A 19,687-nucleotide genomic window follows, 5' to 3' on the forward strand; every position below is an offset into this window, starting at 1 on the left:
AGAGGAGGAGGAGGCGGCGGCAGAGGCAGAGAGGCTTCTTGGATGACATGCAAGCCATAGAGAGCAAGAACTTCAGGAAGACAAAAGTAGGTAGAGGCACTGAGAAGTAAGGCTTTTTGTGCCTTTTCTTCTCTCTTCTCTCTCCTAACATCACAACTTATCCCCCACTTCCTCCAGTTCTTCATACTCCACAACATGCAGAAGGAGGAGGAGGCGGCGGCAGAGGCAGAGAGGCTTCTTGGATGACATGCAAGCCATAGAGAGCAAGAACTTCAGGAAGACAAAAGTAGGTAGAGGCACTGAGAAGTAAGGCTTTTTGTGCCTTTTCTTCTCTCTTCTCTCTCCTAACATCACAACTTATCCCCCACTTCCTCCAGTTCTTCATACTCCACAACATGCAGATTAGAACTGATGTTACTGGGAGAAACAGAAGATACTATGTCATTGGTTTTGGCTCTTAATTTTAGAAGTGTAGACATTTTGCTACCTGATTTTCATCATGACAAAGGGACAGAAGGAAATATTTGTGGCAGACCCCTCATGTGATAAGCACTAGAGTAAGATAGTGAAAACACGTGAGCAGCAATAATTTAGGGAAAGGTAGTAACAAAATTCTCAAGGCAGATGTGCTAACCTTAGAAGCAGATGACCTGACTTCCCATCTCATCCCTTTTACACAGTGTTGTGGGAAAGTGACAGTCACTTCATCTTGTTCCCTAAAATAAAAGCTCTGCCTTGCTCACCCAGTTATTGTAGGGTCACATAGGATCTAAATAGCCTTCATGAGGGGAAAACACTATTAGGGAGATGTCTGCCTTTTCTCCCCTAAAAGGTTCATACCAGATGCATATCCTACCTCCCCTGAGACACTGTAATTTGAGATAACTTCTCTCATCTGAATCTTCACAGTCACATGTAGACATCAATTATTTTGCTTGATTATTTAAGCAATCTGTTCTCTTCAGTGAAACAATAATCTTTTTGAGAATCCAGGCTGTGTCATGCACTTGTAGGATACTCACAAAGCCTGAAATACATTTAATTGATAAACTGACTTAAATGTCTTGTGGAACTCATGATCATTTGAATCTCTTGCTATTTCCATTTGACAGTGGATTTGGCCTTTGGCTAGAGTAACACTATTAGACCCCCCAAATCCTGAGGCATTATTTTATAATTCCCATTCCGCATATGCAAGCGCTTTGTACAATTTGGAGTGAAGCAGCTTCTTCCTAGCATGTTTTACAAGCAACACTGAACAATTCAGCAAGGGCAAAATGTAAGGGAAAACATGGCCCAAACTCCTGATGCTGACATTTTTTCAACCCAAGCCTTCTAGTAATTACCACAGAGGAATATTTATTTTAGGAATCTTGCATGCACCTTCATTTCTTCCTCTACGGCTTGTTTTGTGACCCAGAAAATTTTACCATCGTCGCAAGAATAAAGGAGTGTCAGGTTTCCTTGCAGTAAAGATGCTATTCCTCATCTGGCGAAATGGAAACCAAATTAAACTTTGTTCTGAAGTTCAAATACAAGCCAACAAAAATTCCCTGCCTCTAGTTGAATTGGTTTTTTATGATACGCGAAACAAACCACTGCAGCATCCCCTGACTACAAAAACTGAGTAGATGCCACAAAACTTGTCATGTGTTCCAGAGAATCAGGAGAAGACCTAGGCTTTGCCAAAGTGTTCATCCAGTTCAGCAGTATTTGTCCTTAACACACCAAGAAAAAGGAATGCCTCGTGGCTTTGCCAAAGTTCTCTGAAATCTAAACGCTATAGCTCACCCACCATGAGCACAAAATATAGGCTACCCCAATTCATATAACAGGAATAGGATAAAGAAGTATAGGAAAAGGAGATCCTGGATTTGCATACTTTGTTGTTTAAAATATGCAGTCACAGGCATTCTCTTCTGCAGTTCAGATACCACCATGCAAGTAAGTACGGTGACCTGATTTTGCAGATGAAGATCAGGTTCAGAGATATCGAGTCATTAGCCGAAAGTCACATAGGAAGTCAATATCAAAGCCAAGACTTGAACCCAAGTTAAATTTCCTAGCAAACCCACATTTGCTTAACCCCATAAGGCTGTCTCCACTTAAGTGATATTAGGAACTCAATACTGGTTACAATTCATACTGTGAAAAGACATATTCCAAGTTTAACTCAGAAAAAAATGAATCAGTTACTAAATGCCTACTGAAATATGCTACGTGGCATACTATGTGATTTATATCTATTATTACATTACTTGTAATGCTAAACATATGCTAAAGAAATTAGTGTTTTAGGTAGTAAGGCAGGGTCCTCATCCTGTGGCAGCAGAGAGCTAAGGTGCCCAGGATCTGTTGATTGGTGTTACTAATGGTCAGTAGGGAGAAATCCTTTTGGGTCAGGTACAAAACCTTTTTGCCACTCAGAAAGCCTTAGGCCCAGCTCTGGTCCTAATGAGGCACAAGTGAGAAAACAGAACAAGAGAAGCCACATCACAAGGTTTAATCGAGCTGTATCTGACCTGCATTAGATGAAGAGGATGTCTGCAAGTATGAAAATGGCATGCAGGGCTCCTAGTTAAGGCCACCAGGTAGGGAGAAGGAAGTTATTCAGGCATTTGGGAGGTAGGTGAATAGTCTGTCACCTTAATCCTTCTTGGATTTAAATGGGTTTCAGGAAGTGTGACTTTTACAACAAAGTGGGACTCAAAGTCAAAGACTTGTTTTCCTGATAGGCATGCACTGGGCAGGTAAAATGATGATGGAACACAATGTCATAGACACTAATAACACTGAGATGAAAAAGAGAAAATGTCCCTGCCTTTATAGCACTTACATTTAACAGGTAGTACATACATCATTTATAGACATATTTCAGGGTCTAGTGGCCAAAAGAGGCCAGAGTTACATATGTAAAATAGACATGGAAATGTATCAGAAGAATGTCATTGTACTGAAAGTTTCTCCAGATATACTGCTGCTTTAACTCTTTTTTTTTTTTTTTTTTTTGGTACCGGGGATAGAACTCGGGTTCTTGTGCTTTCAAGGTAGGCAGCGGAACCACTCAGCCAAATTCCCGGCCCTGCTTTAACTCTTGATCAAACCATAAAAGTGCAGTCACTACCAAATTGTGTAGTGGTCTCAATTACTTAAGTTCAGTTGTCACTGGCAGGAAGCCCTATGAGGATTATGAATCATTACCTAGACTATGTTATTAAATGGGAAAAATATTTTATAATAGAATGTGACTGTCAGTTTTCAGGGGCATTACAGTCCCCTGGGAACTGAACTGCAGTGCAAGAGGACAGGGATGATATGGGGAGAGGGCAGGAATGCAGTTGATGCGTGAGTTCATTTTTGTACTAATGAGACAGTTTTTATCCAAAATAGCATGAACAGCATTAGCAGAAAACTGTCCAAGTGACAAGCCACTGCCAAAATTACATAGTATGTTGATGTTTAATACTAAAAACTCTGACAATGTGGGGGATGGGTTTTTATTTGGAGCTGAATCTTTCTGGGCCATAAAACAGACCTAGAAATGCACTCTTCTTTATAAAGAAGCTGCAAGGACATTGAGACTGTTTCTGTTACTTTCAAATATCTTCGTACCAGGCCTAAACATTTATCCTGACATTATTAGCAATTCCAAGCTCACATTTCATCCAATGGATATCCATAAAGGATAGGATGGATATGAAAGAGAAAGGACCATATAAGAAAAGAAATATAACAGCAATAAGGACAATGGTGTTTTGAGGAAATATTTGAGAGTCGTGAGAAAACTTAGGTATCTTGACACCTTGGTTGCATGGGGGTGGATTTGGGGGCTGGGTGTATATTTAAATAAGATTCCTCATCTGGGATACAATTTAAATCCTCATGAGACCCACAATTTTGCATTTTCCAAATGAAAGCATAAATATTGAACTATTGAAATAGCATCCTTTAATAGCATTCTTTATGGAATTTTTTTCCTCTTATTTTGTTGACATAGGCAGGCTCAGACATCATCACAAACAAAAATTATGGGAAAACACATTAAAAGTGATGAGAAAAATAACAAAAGACATTCATGGGTTTGTGCAACTCTCTTGGACAATTTTATGGGGAGGATCAAAGATGTGAGCCTTGATTCTGTGATAAACGAGGGTTGGCTGCTGCAAGGAGGACCTGGCTTCTCCTCAGTGCCTTGTTTTTAATGCCCATGGTGAGAGAGTGGGAATATAACATTTGCCTGAGGAAAGGGCCACCTCTGTAAAATCACCTCCTGACTTTCATCAGGAAGCAGACTTAGCAGTGGGACAAATATATTTGATCTGAACAGTTAAATTCTCCCTCAGCCAGCTTTTACGGATGACCTTACTATGCTGTGAGCCACCAGCCACACAGAAGCATCAGCTAATCCCTGGTGAGCATCAGGAAATGGCTGCAGAAGTGATTCCCTGTGAGGTGAAAAATGGAGCTGGGCAACCAATCGCCTGAAAGTCCCAATACCACCAGGAATCAGAAAAGTCACAAAAGCCAGCTTTAATCAAGCTTGATTGTGGAAAACATAAAAACATACGCAGCTGCAGCACAATATCTTATTAATCATCACCAGTGTTCCAAGAGGTAGGTGCTAATTGTCACTTGTGCCTCTCTGGATCTGTCTCTTACCCGGTTTTGCTGTTAACTCAAACACAGATTAGATGTGAGGAAGAACAAAAGGATCAGGAGGATTTCTAGGCAGTGCAATCTCTTACAAAATGACATGGCTATGGGGGAAGAAGATAATGCTTTGCAAAATTCTAATTCTGACCCTCTTCTGAAAAAGAAATCCAATTTTAATAACTGTTGCCCAATGAAATGGTCATCATGGCAGAGTTGCAGTCTGTACACATGCCTGAATTTGATTAGACAGAATCCTCAGAAAGGGTTCATCTGCTTTTGTCCCTGAGTGCTTAAGTCTGTGTGAGCGTCTGTCATGTTCTTATTATTCTGCCTGACGCTGTATTTCTGCCCAGCAACATAGTGCTGCATGTTGTGACTTAATGATCTTACCTTCCAAACACCTTTCATATGAAATGCCTGGTTCAACAGGGCTCATTATAACCAGGTATGCCAACTGTTATCCTTCAATCTAAAGAGAGAGAAATAGTTCAGGTATTCAAAAGGAAGGGTATGAATAGATGCCACAGAGGACAGGATGGAGAAAATATCTAGGATCAAGGAACAGTGCCAAAGAGGAAAAACATGACTTGAGGGTCCCTTTTTTGTTCTTTACCTTCTAGTCTCCTTCCTTAATTCTTTAAGCCCTTTCCTCCCAAACTCTTTTTTTTGTTTTGTTTTGTTTTGGTTTTTTGCTGTTGTTGTTTTTTGAGACAGGGTCTTACTGTGTAGTTGAGACTGACCTGGAACTCACTATGTAGCCCAGGCTGGTCTTGAACTCACAGGGGTCCTCCTGCTTCAGCTTCCAAGTGCTGGGATTACAGGCGTGTGCCACTACACCTGGCCTCCCAAACTCTTAATTACCTCAAGATTTCTGCTTCCTCTCTCCCAAACCTACATACAGGAATGAATCTAACATGGGTAATGGGGTAGAAGGGCAGTGCTCAGATCCAGGTTCCTTTGCTAGTTAGACTGTGACTCAGGACAAGTCACACGCCTGCCCCAGGTCTCCTAAGGTTGAATATTTCAGCTGCTTTTGAATGCAAAATAAAAATTAAAAACAGAAAGCCAGAAACCATAATCCCTACTGTATGGCCATTTTACTATATGTGGGCCTCTAAAGGATATGAAGATCTTCAGGATTAGAGACAGTGCCCCCCCCCACCATGCCTTATGCTCTCTCGCAAAGCATCTTTGTTTCTCTTGAAGTACACCTCACCATTCTCCTCTCACTGCCATCCTGCCAGTTTTCCTGGAGAAGAGCCACCTGAGCTTAGGTGCCCATCTGAGAGATTTAAGCAATGGCCAGGAAGACTGGCATTGCTTTCTAGCATTAGAGGATACAGACAAGACCATCATTTTTTACACAAAAGTAGAAAAAGCAAATAATAGGGATTATGAAGGTCCAGTTAAAACTGGGCATCTATGACTTTGAGGAGTATGATTTTGGATTTTCTTTGGGATATTTAACAAGAGAAGGGTGACAAAGGCAGAAGTGCCTAAATTGGTTATAGTTGAAGCCCTAGTGTTGGCAGCAATGATACCAAAGGAGGAAGAAGGCAGGTGTATGTATGTGACATATTGTATTTTTCTAAAGGTTCACAGCAGCAATATCTTTATTTCCTATGCTCTCCTGACAGTATGATTTTGACACTCCTACCCCACTCAGTGGTGGAGTCTGTCTCCTCTCCCTTTGTGTCAGAGCTGAAACATGTCTCTTCTCCAACCAAGAGTGGATGAGATCTATGTAACTTCCAAGGCTAGGTGACAGAGAGGATACAGTTTTCACCAGGCTCTCTCTTTTGGGATGTTCATGCTTGGAATCCAGCCACCATAGCGTGAAGAATCCCATACCCCAGAGAAAGGCCACAGGAAGGTATTTTAGAAGACAGCTCCAGCTAAGGTCTCAACCAACAGCCAGAATCAATGATCAGACATCTGAGTGAGTCTTCTAGCCCCTCTCTGTAACCCGCTCCAATGGAAAACAGAACCAGCTCCAGCTAGAAACCTGCTTAAATTATGGCAAAATAAATGTTGTCATTGCCTTGTGCTACAAGTTTGGGGTAATTTGCTACACAGTTATAGCAACTGGTGCTTGGACTGTCTGTGTTAAACTTTTTCCTTAGATCAAATATGTATTTCCAGAAAAACTACAAATGTAGTGGGCGAGTATTGGGCAGAGTGATAAGGCAAAAATTGCTGGGCTATCACCTTCTCTTATTCATGTAATACTCCTTCTATTAGGCGATCATTGAAAGGTAGCCACCACCTAGATAAAGACTATATTTCTTCTTTTACCACAACATAAAATTTCTACTTTTTTGTTCAACCCACACAAATATCAACTAGTAAATTTTGTGCAGTTATCATAATAACCAAGGAAAATTTCTATTACTAAAAAAAAAAAATCTTCCTTTACTTTCTTCTCTCTTCACTCTGCCACAGCTCCTCTCAGCCCCATCAAGAGTTTACAACACATTACTGTGTTGTAAATGTAAGGTGCAAAATAATATATATTTTGATCAATTGTCAAGAGAGAGATAACATCATAAAGAATAGTCATTATAACCAAAATCTCTTCACAGTGGCTTCAAGCAATGGGCAATGCATGCTGATAGACAGTAGTGACCAGCACATCCTAAACTGAAAGAAACAGAATAAAACTGTTTGGGAAGGAACATTTTTATAGAATGGATAGCCATTAATTAATTATTTTCTCCATATGTCCATAGCCATATTTCCTCCTTCTTCTTCTTCTTCCTCTTTTTTTCTAGTACCAGGGATCAAACTCAGGACCTTGCACTTGCCAGGCAGACATGGTGCCATTAAGCTACATCCCTGGTCCTGCCATATTCTCTTCTTACAACATCACAAGAGACCACTATCAAATTCAGTTGCAATATTAAAGTATTCCCTTATTTTGTAAATTTCCCAAACTCAGTTTTATGTTGTTTCACTGGTGCTCTCTCAAGTGTTTAGAATGAGTCTTAAAATTATACAGAGTGAAAAACTGATCATAATTATGATCATAAGTTAGAAGACATGAGTTTTATTTTGCTCTTACATTGAAGTTCTTGTGTATTCTTCTCTTCATGCCTCAGTTTTCATTGCTACAAAATAAGACTTGACTTATCTGCCTCCTAGATTTTGATATGTTTAATTTATTAAACAGTATAAAAGCACTTTGGAAAGTGTGGCATTCTATAAAAGTAAGAACAGCTGATCTGAGGGTTAAAAAAAAACACAACTATATGAAATTTTTGGTACATCCAGTATAGAGTCTTATGTGTCCAATCAATGTCTACTAAGGGCCTGCTCTGTGTTAGATAGATTGAGAGGCACTTATCCATACATCTACACATTGTGTCCTTCCTTGGGCTTCCTTCCCCATGAACTGATCTCCCATCTAAATGAAACGATTCCCTTCTCATAAGAGTTAAATCTCAGAAGCAGGGCTTTGCTACTAGAAGTTAACTTCAACTAACATTTGCTAGGTACAGATTGTGGCTACTGTTTTCATTTACAATGTTTTATTTAATCCTTATAATACCTTTTAACCTCAAAGTAGCTGAGTATTTTGCTCAAAGTCACAAAGCTTGAAAGAGGGCAGTCAAGGGTTTCAAACCCAGGTTTCACACTAAGTAAGCTGTTCTTTTCATTTCAGCATGCTCCCATTCCAGGATCCTCTCTCCTGCTTCAGAAGATTGAAGATCTCCTTATCTTCCACCCGTGGAACAGACTTTTTAAAAGTCAATCATACAAGTTAATTATGGTGTAGCGAAAGGAAGCTGGTAGCTCTTTCTTCCCATATATCCTTTTTAAAGATGTCTTATACGCAGTATATCCACTTATTTTCCAAGGCTATGAAATTTGCAGTTCTTTTACTAAGAAACTTTATATTTTAGAGCAGCTTTAGCTTTACAGTAAAATTGCACAGAAACTACAGATTTCAACATTCCCTTACCCCTCAACTTTACTTTTTTTACATTACTTTTCTGTTTGTATAATCTTTCTATAAATTTCAGTTATACTTATTATTATAATAATATTGAAGTAAAACCACCATTCCCCATCTTAGCAGTGGATTTTGGACTCAGAAATAAATTTCTAGGTCTGTTTTTTGGACTGACTGTGGAAAAGCTACCTTGATTACACAGAGAGCAAAAGTTAGCACTGCACTGTGCTGAGCAGGGGAAATTAAGCATCCGGTCTCTTCTCTGAAGGTAGTGGCCCCAGGGTAGCACCACGTCTCTTGTCACTGGGGCAAGACCAAAAAACCCTAAGGAGCAACATTAGAAAAATAAATGCATGCACAGTGGTAAGGGAGTTGATTTCAGCACTTTATAATACAAAGCCTGCGTTAAAACTCAAATTCCAAATGGATTCAAGGGACACTAAATATAGTCATTATTTCTATATTTGTCAGTATTTCTAAGATTTTTTAAAATAAAAAGATTTTCAAAATATTTTTCCAGGACTTTTTTTACTGCACTAAATGATTTAGGGAGGGTTTGTACCTCCCACCTCAGCACCCCGGGAATGGCCATATGAAAAAAGTAAAGACTTAGATTTTCTTCTTCATGCTCCTTTCGTTTTGTTGGTCTAAGTGGCCCCCCAAATGCAGTAGGTGAAGACTCTGACGGTCTGATTTAAAAGCATCTATGAGGTGTGTGGTTTGTGGCTTGTGAGAAAGGGTCCGCAGCGGCTGTTCTCAGTGGAGCTGCCTCTCAGTGCAGGGGCAGAGTTCAGGGAAGGCTTGCCAGCCGCTACGCGAACTTCTGGTTACACAGAGTTGTCAGAAATAATGGGACTTTGGAGGAACTGGCCTTCTATAAAAGGAGCAGTGAAGCATTAAAACCAGGGCGCTTTCTCACAGCTGAACAGCTGTGCACAGCCCAGGTGTCACCCTGCAGTTTTCTCTCTCTTTATAGCCTGTTTGCAATCTGTTTTCACAGGTGCAAGAGTAGGAGGGTGCCGTCTTTAAGGGGGGTTCAGCCACGTTCGTGGGGGTTGAGCAGTGGGTCTTTCAGAGAACAAACTGCTGTCAAGGAAATTACTCATGACTGACAGCATGCTCCCGCAGGTAACCCAACCTTGTCCACAAATCCCTGCTGCTACTTCAGACTGCAGATGGGCAGCACTGGCATCACCTGAAGCCTGTGAGGAATGCAGACTCTCAGGCCTCACCACAGAACTGCTAAACATGATACTGGATGTAAGAAAGCTTTCAGGTGATCTGAGTGTCATTGCTGAGTGTTCCTCCAGCTGGAGCGAAAGCCCAAAGGCTGGACTTGGCCTTTAGGACTTGCATATGCTTTCTGGGCCCTTCAGCCTACTAATCTGGTTTTTGTTTTTACATGTTCTTCTCAGTCTGGCTAGCTTGCATGTGTTTTATCTTGTACTATAATCCAGATGCGGCACAATTTAAGCACAATATGTATAGCATCAAAGCATGGTGCACAGATACTCAGCATAGGCACCACTTGAAAGCCCCTTAGAAAAACAAAACCTCAGCCCCTTCCTAGACCTACTGAATCAGAATCTAGATTTGACAAGACTTATGAATCATAGACACCATTAAGGTCAAATAATCCCAAATGTGTAGAATTCACAGATTTCTTCCTTCTAATAGATGCCTAGTTTACTTTCTTATTCTAATAAGCTATATCATACAGCTACAAAATAGAGGAAATTATACAACAGTATAGCATAGTTCAGTTTTACTCCTAAATGAATTATATATTAGCTTTTACAAATTGCTTATCAAATCACAGGAGAACCAGAGTACTTTTTGGAGGCTCTGGAAGGAATAGATGCACAAGACTGAATTATGAAAATGTGTAAAAGAGTATGACCGAATGATAATTATTTTGTGAATGTTAACTACCACATAGAGCAACTTACGTGCATCCTCTCATTTTCACGACTCCACTTTATAAGAGCTATCATTATCCTCATTTTACAGACAAGAAACTAATAGAAAGAGCTCAAAGCTACTTGCTCAAGGTCACACAGTTTGTGAGTGCAAGAGTGGCAGTGTGAACCCAGTAGTAGTTTGCTTTAAAGCTTGACTCATAAACAGCTGTAGTTCACTCATGGTCCCACGCAGGGGTTACTGTAAGCACAGTCATTACTGAACACCTACTATTTGACAAATGCTTCCAGATTCAAAAGAAACAGGATCTGTTGACTATAACATCACAGCTTAAACAAACAAACATGAGTAGTCTTAGAGGCCTCCCCACTACTGAACTGAAGTTCTATTCCTCAGTTTTCCCTGGTGCCTTAGGGTACAGTATTTCAATTTTATTCCAAACTTATAAAGTGGTCTTCAGAGCTGCCCTTCCTACCTCTGTGCATCAAGCTGCTCCCTCGCACTCTGTTGATTGCCTGTACACCTCTTCCTTTGAGCAATTATGAAAACTAAGTGAGATAATATATAGTGTGGCACATAGTAGGTGGTTAATAAAAAACACTGCTATTTTAGTTATCATTGACCAAACATATTCTAGGTTGCTCTTTTTCTCAGATTTTCAAATTAACTTATCTTATAAATGCATTTGGTATATCCTTCATCTACTAGGTATTGTAGAAATGTTGGTGTTTTAAATGGATAAATGAATAAACAGAAGAATGAGGGATAAACTCAGCTTCCCTTGAGGAATCACTGCTGATACTACCCCAGGATGTCTAGGAGTAAACACTTCAACTCCCAGTATCACTTACTATAGAGACTAAGAAGTTTTAAATGGTGGTGTTCTGTCAAGAATTGTCTTCATAATACCTCCTTCTCCTCTGCTCTGATATTTTTCATATCAGTCCATGGACCAAGTACTCGAAAAGAGGTGTTTGCCCCTGATTCCAGTGCTGTGTATAGCAATCAATTCAGCTAGCATCTGCCCTAGCATTCATGTGGCAGAAGCGTCCCTGGCCTCTGGTTAAATGGAGTTGTCTGTGATATTTTTGACTCACCAATGAAATCTTAGTAACCAGAGTCATCACTATAGCACTCTGCTGTTTAATCTTTGCTGGAAAGTGATGAAAACAGATCTTACTTGTATGAGAACGCTAAGGTTTAGTAAAAGCAGTGTGAGAAGTTGCCAAGGTTGTGTTTAGAAACCATACTTTTCTTTTACTTAAATTTTTTCAAGTTGAAAGCTTTTAACACACATACAAAAATCCAAATTAAGCTTCTTCTATGACCTTCCTAATTCAGATTTTAAAATGTGCTTTTGCTTGAATAATAAGTGGAAAGCGAACAAATTTCTTCCTGCCTCTATCCATCCCTGAATCATCTAGATACTTAGGCAATCTTTCCCTTCCCTGGGGGTGTGACTGTAAAGTATTATTTTATTGACTCATAATTAAGAACTTCTGATGGGAAAACTAGTCAACAGGGGAAAAAATGGCTTCAAGGATCCCAAAAGCTAAAAGAGCACATATTCTCAATACAAGCAAAATACACAGAAATGAAGAGACTGAAAAAAAACTTCTGAAAAATATTTAAGTCTTTTACATGAACGTTATGTCCTTGAAGAAGTCAGTGTTTTTCCTCCATTATATGTGGTGAAAATGTGAGCAGTAGTTTGAACTACTCTCAGATAGGGTGAGTAGAGGAGTGCTGAAATTGTGCGTGGGAGGGGACTGACAATGGAAATTTGGTGGTGAACACATAGTGTGGGTAGAAGGGGAAAAGCACATGTGAAACATCTTCAAAAGGAAGTGTCACAGGAAAGACGTATGAGGCAGCGTTCTACAGGGCTGGTTGGAGCAGCATCAAAACTGCTGTGCATTTTTTAAGCATTTTAAAAAACCCTGCTAAACAAACAAGCAGAAGATTTCAGACACCCAAAGAGCCACTGATGAGAAACAATTCCTGCTCTTTTAACTGAACAAACATCCCTGGAATTCAGTCACATCCTATTAGCAGGAAAGATTCTAGTTTAGTGCTAGGCACTGGATTTTTTCTACATCTGGTTCCACTCAGCAAAATGACCACCTCTGCACCCATTACTCTCCTGACATATCTAGTTTAATATGAGGTGATTTCCCTCTTGCTGCCCTGAGGTCTGATTTGATGAGAGCTTGGTAATACATATAAAATAAATTTTCATTATCCAATTACAGCCAATAGGACCTAATCTAGACTTGTTAATAAACTAGTTTTTAAAAATGAGTAGCCATTTTGTACCACATAAATTTTGTACTTATAATTTATTATCTAGGAAATCTTTACATATTGTTTCTGTGTTTTTAATCATACTTCTAAGTTACACTTAGAAGAACAGAAACTTTTGAAAGTCATTTTAAATGGATGTTTTAAATTCTCCATTTGAAATCTGAAACAAGCTTGAACATTATTATGCGGGTAGGTTAGAAAGAAAAGTAGTCTCTTACCACTATGACTAATTTTAGGTAATTGAAAATCTAAAGCTCTGAAATTGCAGCACAACTGGATAAGGTGTGACAGCAGATCTTTTTCTTCCTAATAGATTTACTAATTCCTGTCATGTTTCGTCATATTCAGTCTGTAGACACAAGGCTTAAGCTATAGAACTCCACGCTACTTGCAGCTTTGTTTCTTGGCAACTCTCTTTTGGTTGTTTAGATCTGATTGTAGGTGTCTCTGATGAATTATCTAGGAACATCTGTGAGGAGTGAATTCTTCATACAGAAAAAAGTCTGTTACAAAATAAATTAGCTTTAATAACTGGAATTGGGGTATTTATATCTTTGTTAAATTGGCTCAATTTTTTATTAGAAAATATTACATGAATAAATTTTTTTTCTTCTAAAATTGAGGGCCAAAGAATAGTAGGACTGCACATAGTTAAAGTCAACTGTATATGTCACTGGCCATATAAAGAAAGAAAAAAATTTCAATTCCTATTTTTTACTCCATTTTTCAAAGAAATAATTTCACACTGAAATTTTTGTTAACAGGAAATAAAGAGGCCACCATGGATGAAGTGGTATTAGTAGAGTATTGGATGTTTACCTTTAGTGATGAACCTGGGTCTTCAATGTCCTCATATACAAGATGTAGATCTTTTATGTGAGGGAGGGATTGGGAAAGGGCTGATAACAGATAGACTTGTAACAGGCACTGATACATATATCATATGCATTGCCTTATATAATCCATCCTGCAATACTGCAAAGCCGGCATTGCAGTTAAAGTTCTGTTCATCAGAAAGTTTTATGAACTTGTCCAAGATCACTCAGTTAGTGTGGGGAAGAGTTGAAAATGAATTTTGGAATCCAAGGTTGCTTGACCATAGAATGTATGATCTTAGTAGCCACCTCTTTTAGATGGATTCATATCTCAGTAAACTCCCCACCTACAGTTGATTTGTGTAAGAATCACAGCATATAAGGCTCTTACACATACACAGTTGAACTCTTCTTTGTCTTCTTCAAGACAAAAAAGCCATCTACTGATAGACTGGTAAAAATTTAAAAGCATGTTTAACAAATTTATCATTAATATAGCACTAGGATCAAAGACAGATATATAATGATCTCAACAAGCTTGAACTATGAGCTCCCCTGAAAATGATGGCACTGAACAGGAATATATGTAAGTTCCTATATTTGGATTAAAATATCTCTTGTACAAAATAATTCAAGAAAAGTAATCTAGCAGAGGCTCATGCACAAAAGGATTTATTCAAGTCATCAAAATTATTCTAAGGACCTATTTTACACAGACAGTGAGATACAGGGGGGTTTAGTTGACAGTAATCACAATATTAGTCAGTCATATAATGCAGCTGTCAAACAACTGTTATATGAGGCAGCTCTTAAAGGGTTAGCTTCCTTTGTTTTTGTCAAACTGTGTTGGCAGCATAGTATTCAGTTTTGTGTAGCCTGTTTTAGAAGTGGGATGGTTGAACTGATACTTGTATAGAAGAAGGCATTCCAGACTAGATAGAGAGCCAGAATTATTGATGCTTAAGAAAGATTAAAAGGACTGAAGGTGTTGAGGCAATAGAACAGGCACCCTAGGGTAAATATAAATGTTGAATTAGTTGAAATTCTATTCAGTTAAAGAAGGATCTAACTTTCGTGTAAATTGAAGTTCTTGTCAGGGGCCAACAACACAGGGACTTACAAGACCACTCAGGAACTGGACTGCCTTGGGGAATGTGAGTTTAGTTAGTGACGGTGTCAAGGACCCGCTGGAAGGCTACTGAGTCATGCTGCTGTGGGGAATTTCTATATGAATGATTCTGACTGGATGGTATACAAAGTCTTTTCACACCAGTTCCAGATACTATGAGAAGGTTAGACTTCTGCAGTTGCCCATCCAATGAGTAAACTAAGGAAGAAAAGCAGAAGCTTTAAAGTCTAGTAAAGCTGAGGCTTCTGCAAAGCCAAGAGTCAAGCCTGGTTGAGGAACAGGGTGGGAAATTGGGCACTAAAACATGGGCCAGTGAAGCAGGCAGGGAGCCACACGATTCTGGGAAAGACAGAATTTGCTCTCTCTTTGAGACAATGTATACAAAACACTGGCCAGTCTTCCAACACCAGGTCCTTAGAATTTCCCTCTGTGGTCTTTCATAACAATAAGTGGCACTGTTGACAGATCTGTCCCTAACCAGGTATAAGGAAGAAAGAACCCATCAGTTAAAGAGCCATCCAGAAGGAATTAATGTCACCAGGACACATTTCTTAAAAATACAGAGATCTTAAATTTAATGGGGAAAAAATACAGACATCTCTATGGACATTTTTTATCCCACAAATCAAAGACTCTAAGAAAAATAAAGGCTATTGATGATGCAACATTGTGTGATTTTATGAGCATATCCCTTGTCTTCCTTCCAAAGTCTTACCAACACAGTTGAACTCCTTAAAGACAACTAACTGTTCTCAAAAGATCTGGAAGAATTATGTCTCTCAACTAGCATTCCTTGGAATGATCCCTTCTAGCTACTCTTAACTTTTAAATTATATCCAGGCAGAATACTGCTGCCCTCCAGCCTTAGGCAGGGCAGGTATGTCACCCCTACTTGGCATGACCTGTACTTGGGCCACATGCCAGTATGAATGAATGATCAACTACAACTATACATTGCTGAGTGCCCATGAGTCATGGAGATTTACCTGGCTTGCTTCATGTAGGTCATCTGACCCTGTCTTTGTGTACATACAAATTGAATTACTCTAAAATCTAAATTCTGGTAGAGCATATGCTTTAGAATAATTTATAAGATTGTGAACTCCAGTTACATCTTACATGTACCAGTGAAACCTAGGTGAGTGGCTCTGGAATCATTTTATTCATTTTCTGGCTCTTACAACCTTCCATTGATTAAAATGTAGTATAGGAAGTATGAGTAGATGGAAATTGTGTGGCATTTGATTTCCCCAGCTAGAAAGATACTATCAGTTTAATCAGACTGCCATATTTATTTGGCAGAACAACACATTAAAGACATGCCAATAGATTTTGTGAATTATTCTATTTGTATATTACATTTATCTCCAAAAATAAGATGAAACAATAATAAAATAGCTAATCCTGTGAGGTTCAAAAATATATTTTTCTAGAACATAAAGCAGGGATATACTTAGCACGTTTAAATGAAACACTTTCCCTTGTAATAAAATGGAAATTTCCTTTTGAAGAGCAAGATGCCTTTTCTTTTTTCATTATCCTATTTCTTAAGAACGTAAGGAATATATATTTGCCTCACACATTTACTCAACCGGACAGGCTTTCCATTCTAGTATTTGTGTGTACTATTTTGTCCTGCATTTTAAGGAACATGTCAAAAGCAGCTGACAGACTCCACGTGGTTGTGTTCTCCTTTCGCTGTTCCTTCGTAACTTTCACTAAGGCTGTGTCGAGAAAGGGGAGGTTAGCCTCTGGGAGAGGATCCAGGTCTCCTTTTGTCCAGACCCAAGCATTTTTTCCCCTCCCTCCTGTTATAGTGATACCTTGGTACGCCACTGCTTTTAAACACAGTAAATTTGATAACGGCATATTTTGACACAAAAATTTTGTCCTGGTATTTGTCATTTGCTTGTTACTCCGTGCATTAGCTAGAATTTGTTAGTGTTGGTTCCCTCATTACTCACTATCCTTTCCAGCCACAACAATTTGACATTTGTTTTTGTTACTCCAGAAGGACATACCTCTCAGAAAAAATTAATGAAGAGTACCAAGGTACCACTGAATTTGTATAAGTGAAACCCGTTGTGATTTCAAAATAAGAAGCAGAGGGAGGGGAGGAGATTTGCAGAATTAAAAGAAAGGCTAAGGCTTTGTAATAGTAGGCCAGGTGGCCAGTATACAAATTTATGCAAATAAATTTGTCAGTTGAATTAAGGGCTTGAGGTAGCAGGATGGGAGTGGGAGATGGCGATTAACTAGACCAGTTGAACTATCTTATTAATGGGTCAATTCAAGTTTCAGTTTTGAAATGGTAACACTGTCTATATCTAGTTGTAGTCTATATCTGAATAGTCAAAGTAAAGAAGTGAGTTTAAAAAATTCTCCTGACAGTTTCAGAAAGGGAGTAGAAGGGGGCTCAAATTGTATAGTTTGACTCCCTGTTTGAATCAACTAGCTAATTTTCTCTGTTTCATTTCATATGAGCAAAAAACAAGTTATCTTAATGCAAAGCAGTTACTGCAAGGAGAGAATAAATTTCTTGTATTAAATGATTTTTTTTCTCTTTACAACTAGAAATGCATGAGATAAAATCTGAAAAAATCTACAAGTAAAAAACAACCCCCCACATTTTGAAATGTTGCTTTCTTTTGTTCACAGGAGCTAAATGTGTCTTTTCTTTATTAGCCAAAGGCACAAGAACTAAATGTGAAATTCCTTAGGGAAAAATGTTGCTATAGGGCTGAGTCCATTGGCTCCTTTCCCTCTCTTTATTCTCAGAAAGAAAAGACACCAAGGGGAAGGTATTAAAATCCTTCCAAGGTTCAATTCATGATCCCTTTCTGCCCCTCAACCTCTCCAGTTTCTCTGACATTTAAAGGAACACTATCAAGTAAGTGATGTTTCATATTTAGAAGGAAAGGGTTTAAATATTGCTAATGACAATAGATACACTGCTGTGAAATACATGCTTAGAAAGTAAATTAAAAATAGTCAGACTTCAAACTTTTTTTTTATTGTTTCTTTGCAGACAAAATGAAATTTGAAGAGCTAAATATTCTGAATGTATCCCAGGTATATAAACCAAATATTTCCATCTCAGATTTTCTCTTAATTATAGTCTTTTCCTCTATAGAGCTTATCTCTGATATAACCTCAAGTCATACCATCATCTATTTATATATCCAGATAAAAAAGAAAAAAAAGTCTTCCTCTGTTTATCCCTGTGAATCTACACATTCTACTACAGTGTGCTCTCAGTTTTTCTGCTTACAGAAGAATCTCAATTTCTTGCCTGATAGTGCAGGGAGTTCCAGGGTTCAGGTAAGAATGTTTTCCCAAAAGCTTTAGAAGGGAACAACTGGCCAAAGAAAAGCTAAAGGAAGCTTACAGGAAGGAGGCAAGGATGAGAGAATTCTCCATTCTCCAATAGTAAAGAGCAGAGAAAAATAATGAAGTCGGAATTTTCTCTGCATTCTGGAGGTCTGCTTCTTCAAGAATATATTGACTAATCTCTGCAACCAAAAACACAGAGCGCAGAAAAAGAGTAAGGCATGATTTAATAAAAACCAAATAGAAATGAGGTGAAACTCAGTGATTAAACTCCCAAAGCATAAATCACTTACGTGTATACAATTCCAAGAGACTCAATAGAAAAGCGAGGGCCAGTCAGACACACTTTCAAGGAATACTTGAAAATGTATTATTAGAAGTGTATTTAAAAATTATACTTTGGTTTCCAAACTACTGGAAATGTAGTGAAAACTATCTTTCCTCTCTTGCTGATTTATACTTAGCCCTAAAGGACTTAATATTTTCTCTCTCCCTTAATCGCTAAAACAAGCAGGTTAATGATTAATTTTATAGAACTAAAACACTCAATCACTGACACTCTACATAGAATACAGGAATTCAACATCTCTGATCATTTATACATTTGAAATTTATTTCATACTATAGATAAATACCTATAATAAGGGTGAACAAACTGAACATTTGAAAAGAAATCATTTCACTAAATTTTTGTTTATGAATTATTGCTTTTATGTTTTCTTGTAGCGATCAGCAAAATAAATAATTCATATCAGTTGCTTGGATGGTTTTAATTCTAGGAAAGGTCATCATTTGATATCAGGTTCAGAAAATTACGCTGCTTAAAAAATATTTTTTAAGATGACCACAGCATGGGCTGCATGAAGATACCCCTCACCCTTTGGGGAAATACCATCTTATTTTCTTGGATGTCAACTTTCTAAAGGTCTGTGGATCCCAAGAAAATGAGAACTGTTCAACGAATAACATGGAGAGAATGACACTGAGGTCAGTTACTGGCAGTGCAATTGGAAGGTTGTGTATTTGGCCCACTGAAGGTAATAGAGGGGTTGAAGAACCCTATGGTAATTCTAGTGGACCCCATAGTGACTCTAGCATTCCCATGCTGAGAACAGTGGGTCCTCTCTTAAGTCTGAATCACTCCTCAGAGGACCCTGAAGTCTCAAACAAAAAAATTTGTACTGTCTGTAATGTCTTGGGGAAATAAGGCAAAATTATAAATTAATCTAATTAGTTTATTTGCTTAGCTATTTACAATTCCTAGGCTTTCCTGTCTGAAACCTTCCCTTTTTTCCTTCTCACTTTAGCTCAGTTGTTACTTCCTTTTCTGTAGGTTCCAGTACATCTTCATATAAATTTAAAGCAGTGTGTTGTTCTGTGGTCCTTATGTTTGAGACCTCCTCTGTGAGTCATCAGGAAGCAAATGACAGTAGGTGTTTGAGGACAAGCATTTACTCAGTACTTATAAAAGTCACTCCAACAAAAGGCAGAGATGGGGCCAGGAATTTAGCTCAGCAGTTTGGTGGCCTGCCTCGTAAGCGCAAGGACCAGAGTTCGATCCTCAGTACCAAAAAAAAAAAAAAA

General features: G+C 38.5%; 1 protein-coding gene and 1 long non-coding RNA gene across 2 annotated transcripts in view; one reads left to right on the forward strand and one right to left on the reverse strand.

Annotated features, from left to right (window-relative positions):
- The window catches only part of LOC104868739, a 7,022-nt gene extending 2,537 nt beyond the window's left edge, over nucleotides 1-4,485 (forward strand). The window contains exon 3 of the long non-coding RNA XR_004517461.1: nucleotides 4,344-4,485. This is a non-coding gene — a long non-coding RNA (uncharacterized LOC104868739). The remainder of the gene's footprint in view (nucleotides 1-4,343) is intronic.
- The window catches only part of Maml2 (mastermind like transcriptional coactivator 2), a 329,986-nt gene that overhangs the window by 179,406 nt on the left and 130,893 nt on the right, over nucleotides 1-19,687 (reverse strand). The window lies entirely within an intron of this gene.

The sequence above is a fragment of the Fukomys damarensis genome, unplaced genomic scaffold (assembly GCF_012274545.1).
Source record: "Fukomys damarensis isolate Sample0158 unplaced genomic scaffold, DMR_v1.0_HiC HiC_scaffold_16, whole genome shotgun sequence".
NCBI lineage: Eukaryota > Metazoa > Chordata > Mammalia > Rodentia > Bathyergidae > Fukomys > Fukomys damarensis.